Source organism: Lutra lutra, chromosome 5 (genome assembly GCF_902655055.1).
Source record: "Lutra lutra chromosome 5, mLutLut1.2, whole genome shotgun sequence".
NCBI classification, from domain to species: Eukaryota; Metazoa; Chordata; class Mammalia; order Carnivora; family Mustelidae; genus Lutra; species Lutra lutra.
This window is the reverse complement of record NC_062282.1, coordinates 74,568,130-74,573,897: the sequence shown is the minus strand read 5'-3', so window position 1 is coordinate 74,573,897 and position 5,768 is coordinate 74,568,130.

Sequence of the window (5,768 nt, the reverse complement as noted above, 5' to 3'; positions counted from 1 at the left end):
TCAGGATTTGTGTGAATTATTTACCATAATCACCTAAATGTTTCTAAACTTTCACTAATCCAAAGTGCATCTCGCCCCTGAGATGTAGGCTCATTGAAGAAATTCTTTTCTGTGAAACGAAGGAAAGAGGCCAGCCAACTGCCTGGGATTCCCATCATGTCCAAACCACCCAGTTAGCTTTTAAAACCAGGATCAAAAATTGTTCTCTGATGTCAGCCTCATGTTTACAGGGAAAAAAGAAAACAGCTCATTACTTTAAAAAGAGGTTGGTGTAACTGGGAGGGAAACTTGAAATGTGCATGCGCCTCTATTCACAAGACTGGTTGGCAGTTATGAAATTTACCAAAAATGAAATTATTCTGCAACGTGGGGGCCACGCGGCCCTGCGATCTGGTGGTGGCACCAACCAGACAACACCCCCCAATTTGTTTCTGAGGAGCCGTCCCAGCCCTCCGCAGCTGAGCTCTGCCCTGCATAATCCAGACACCTCCCTCAGCTCCCGCATCTGAGATCTCACACAGCTCCATGGCTCCCACTGGGACCCAAGTGACCCATAATAATAACTCCTGTGTGTGTACCCCGCGCACACCGGTCCTCTCCACCCATATCTGCTACTTCCCACCGCAACCCCGCGACGGTGTAACACTATCCCTATTTTACAGATGAGAGAAATACGACACACCTCTCTCCAGGCGACACATATTCCCCCAAAGCCACGCAACCCTCAGGGCTGGAGCTGGAATTCGAACCCAGCTGTCAGACTTTACAAAGCTCTCCCCACTCTATCTGAACCCCCAAAGGTGGCCTCTCCTTTGATATGCGCCACGAAGTTTCACTCGGGTTAGGCAGGCCTTCTTGCCTATACACTGACAGGTCCTTTGTGGCCAGCCCTGGCGGCATAAACAGACGTGTCTGAGGACAGATGAAGAGAAATAATGTAGTTAAAGCAATCTAGGGCCCAGCGAGATTTGCTGGGTACCTACTCTAAAAGAGCCCTCAAATTGAGGCCTCTTGTAAAGGCAGATTAGACAGTGCCTCTGTCCAGCAGAGTGGGAGACCCGGAGCCATGCTTGCCGGACAGGCAGGGACTCAGGAGGGAGCTGTGCTCACTGGCCCAGCGTGCAGGGAAGGTTCTGTGCAGCAGATGACCTAGACGCCAGGGCCTCCTAGGATGGGCCGCGGTCTCCTAGGCCGAGGGAACGAGGGATGGGTGGTAAGTAGCCAGATGTCACATAGGCCTGCAGGCCCAGCTAGGGGAGCCACAGGGTCTGCTGGGGGCTGAGAAGCCCAGACCTGAACCCCACGTGCAGCCTCTGCTCCCTGGCCCTATCCCTGGCATGTGGGGCTTTCTGTCCGTGTCTCTGTCCATTTGGCAGAATTCCTTCTTCCTGTTCAGGGGTCAGCCAGACTACCTTTGGTCACAGCCACAGTCTGCCCTGACAGAGAAAAGGCGGGAAGCGAAGACCGAAAAACAAGAGATGCACAGTCATTTCAATCTGTCGTGCAGTGCCTCGCCAATCCCGGTCCAGCCCTGGGGCCTAAGGCTGGAAGACCCGCCTGGGCCGGGCCGGGCCGGGCCGGGGGCAGGCAGTCCTCAGGCAGTTTCCTCACTTGGTACTCAGGCTGTGTTGTCAGTGCCCCTGGGCAGGCCGGCTCCCCCCATCAGAGGCCTCAGTGGCTGGGGGCTGGCGTGGCTGCTTCCTTCACTAGCAACCGCGATGTTTAATTTTCCAGGCCTGGCGCCACCGTCCAACGTTATCTTGGGAGCTGGCCTTGGTGCGGCCCCAGAGGGATCCCCCTGAAAGCACTGGGGTGGGAGGAGGGTCCTGGGCCCAGCCCAGGCTGAGAAGAAAGGGAAACGCTCAATGGCCAGGGGTGAGGCCCCCATTTTCTCCAGCATTTCTTCTATTGAGAATCTAACCTGTTGTGTTTGCTTCTGGGGGCCCCCTGATATCAAAATAATATCCCATGACCCTCCTGACAGGGAGGTAATAAACCTGCTCATTAATCCCGGCCCCCATCACTGCCCCACCATGCTCCTCAGCAAAGGTGTGTAAATAGATTGGCCTTTCTCTGACCTCTAAAAATCAACTCAGCCGGGCTTCTTTGTCCAACTCCAGAAAGAAAGTGCTCTCTCCGTGGAAGCCACCATCCTCCTCACACCCTACTCCCACCAAAGGGAGGATCACCCCCCCCACACCCCTGACACTCACGCTCTCTCTCACGCGCTCACACACATCTAGAAGATTCCGGAGCCCTGTGTCAGCAGAATGCAGCACTGAAAGACGTGCAGAGAAACATCCACCTTGAACGGGAGCACCCCGAAATCTGTCTCCCACAAAGCTGCCAACGTTTCTCCTCAGGCCAGTTTTGCCGTGTAAATGCAGACCTCTGCTAACAGTCCCCTTGAGTACCTTCCGGAGGGACCGCCAGACCCTCCGAGGTCTGCTGGGGCCCTGCACGCAAACAAAGTAGAGGGGGAGCCATGACAGGTCCCAGAGCGTATGCCACAGGTAATGTAATCACTGGGGAAGAGGCCTCCGATTGCCCTGAAAACTGTCCCAGCGTCACAAGGTGAAGGTCACCACTGTGGCTGCAAGCATCTGGCCACACTTGACTGAGGGCAGAAAGCGCAGAGTCCCAGAATGACACCTGCCAAATCTTGTGTCCAAAGCCTTAAAACGAGACCCATGACCACAGCGTAGGGTAATCCAGCCCTTGGACACACGGAAGCGCATCATACATGCCTTGCTGGCGGGAGTCCCTTCTGTCCCTGAGCCCAGGGGGCAGGTGACTTTGGTCTCGATGACTTGGCTGTCAATGCCAGTCCCATCCCCACATACGCCTCTTCCAGTGACGAGCCCAGCTGCCCGCGCCAGGACCCTGGCTGACGGCCCCCACCAACCACCACGGCTGTCTGGTCAGGCCCCAGGCTCCAGCATCTCACCATGCCCGCCTGTGCACTCCATGCCTGGGCTGGCCGGGAAAGCCGCTATTTCTCTGCCTTGACACGGCCAGGCTTCTGAAGCTTAAGAGAATAAATTAAGGTAGACTTCGAGCAGGCTCAGCTGCAGTGGATGGACAAATTGATTTGCTTCCCATCTGGGAGATTAAATTCCACTGCCCAAAATGGCAGCGGGGTAATGAGCTGTCAGTCACACGGCCCAGCGCCGGGGCCAGCGCATAATTGAACCCCAGCAGCTCCTCGTTACGTCCCACGGAGGTCCTGCCTCTGGTGTCCATTTCGATGCAACCGCCCAAGCCCCAGAGAGAGCTCACCAGGCCCTCTGGCCCATCCCGGAAAGGGTCAATGCCACCGTGGGCAGGGGGTGGGCCAATGGGGGGGAACTTGCCCTTGGCCAAAGTGCGTAGGATACACTTGTCCACAGCCACGGACGGCGCATCTACAATGTAATTACGGGCAAATCCAAACAACTGTGGCGATGCTCACAGCTTGCCTTGAGGTGACGTGACACCTGAGGGACATCGCTTGGCAGGGGACCCTCACCTGAACCCTCCCCGGCCTCAAGGGGCCCCAGTCACCCCAGCACCCAAAGCCTTCACCTGCTCAGCCCTTTGCAGCCTGCAAGACACAGGCGTGCACGCGGCTGGCTCAGTCCTCACCATCCCCTGCGGGGATGGTGCAGCGTCTCCATCTGCAGAATGGATAAGAGAAGAGGGACCCATGCAAGTTCAGAGGCTTCCGTCCGAAGTTGCTGCGGGCTTAGGCTCCGAGGAAGGCAGCTCAGCCTCACCCGCCTCACCTGCCCACCTCTGCCTCTCTTTCCACCGATTCGGATTCTGTTTCAGGCCACTCTCATCTTCCTTTCAGGGCTCTGAAAGTTCCTCAGGCTGGAAACAGCCTTGACACCTTTTGTCTGTAATCCTGCTCAACCTTTCATGTCTCTGCTCTTAGACCTCCCTGCCACCTCCTCCAGGGAGCTTTCCTGGATCCCGTTGCACTCTGGGCTAGATGCCCTCTCTCGGTGCACTCCGCATACTCCCCAGCCACAGCCCTGTGCCTCCTGGACAGCTGTCCAGTGCTGACAAGCCTGTCTTCCCAACACACAGGGAGTATCACTCATCCGCACAGATCCCTTGAGCCCTCTGGGCCCAGCACTATACAAGGTCCCGGGCACGTAGCAGTAAGTGAAGGAAACCCTGCCCTCCACGAGGCCAGGGATCAGGACCTTTGCCCTCTATGGCACCCTCAGCGCCTTGCCCCCAGGGCCTAGGATGGGAAGGGCCATGCTCTCAGTGGTTACATGAATTACCGCTCCAGCAGAGTCCACGAAGGACCAGGCAGGACCTCGAAGACCAGTCACCAGGCAGAGCGCCTGACCCAGAGAAGGCAATGAGGAGACTGGGGAGAACATGATCACTGCTGACACTCCAGCCCTATACGAGTCAGCCAGGGGTACCACCCCGCTGGCTCTCTGGCTTCATATGGGCACACGGTGGCTTCAGAGTGGAGTCTGATGTTGGCACCAGGCCCCAGCTCAGCACACTCTTGCCACACTGCTAACCACAGTCCGGATCTCATGGCATCTGGTGTTTCTGCTTTCTTTGGCTCTTGATTCAAAAAGGGAGTGGTCACAGGAACATTCTGGCTAGATGCTAAATGCACGATATCAATAAACAGGGAAAATGGTAGCAAATGCTTTCAAGAGAGACCTCTGAGTTTCTGCAGCCAAGGGCTCCTTGCCTTCATGCCAGCGAGCATGGACGCACAGAATTTCCAGGCAAGAGTACTGGCCCAGGACAGGTGTCCTTGGTGGGCCCCTAGCGGTATTTCCTGATGGCCCAGCACACAAGCCCAAGTCAGGAATCCTCTTCTCACAGCCCCAGTCCCAGGAGAGGAGAGCCAAGTCTTGCTGCCTGCTATGCCCAAGGCCTGGATTCAAATATTATCGGGCCCTTGTACCACCAGAAAGAGCACCAGGGACACACAGGTCCCTGACAGAATGGGTCTGACCCTCTGCTGCCCAGACACCATGGGACAGTGGCAGAGTCACAACAACAAAGGGCCTTCAAGAACCCATCTGCCGTTTCCACGATCAGGGCAGAAAACAACAGACACAACACAGCCAGATGGGACCGTGCACGGAGAAGCTGCAGCAGCGTGAGCGCCCGGTTCACTAAGGAGTCAGTGTGCATTCACCGGTCAAATACTCCTCACAACCCCACAAAATGAGCATTCTGATCCCTGTTTTCTAGGTGAGGGAGCGAGGCTCAGAGAGGTCAAGTTACTTGGCCAGGCCGCACAGCAGAAGCTAGCAGACCCAGGATTTGGAACTAGGAATGGAAAACTGTGAAGTCAGCTCTCGCTCGTCCTCTAGTGCTGTTTCCCAGTGGCCTCCAAGGGGACACTCCCCATTCTATAGATGAGGAGAAGCGAGGAGGAGGAGGTCGGTGGCTTATGCAATGCCATTGTCAGTAAGTGGCAGGCCTTGGGCTTCTGGCTGGGCCTCCCTAGTAGAGACCCAGGACCCTGGCACAGCCACCGCTGACACAGGAACCAGCCCCGAGCTCTGCTCCACCACAGGCTGGGGACCCGGCCGGGGCCTTCCAGTAATTAGTGGGCTCTTGTTAAGACCCAGTCGCGCCGAGCTCGAGCCAGGACTTGTTTTTGTTCCCGTGTGGAGGCCCTCGCAGGAAGGCCAGGCGCACGTGCGCAGCCCCATAAATCCAGCCGGCGTCGCTCATTACAACGTTCTGCTTCACGACCCTGCCGGCCCCAGCCCGCTCGGGCTTCGCCAGCCCCGGGC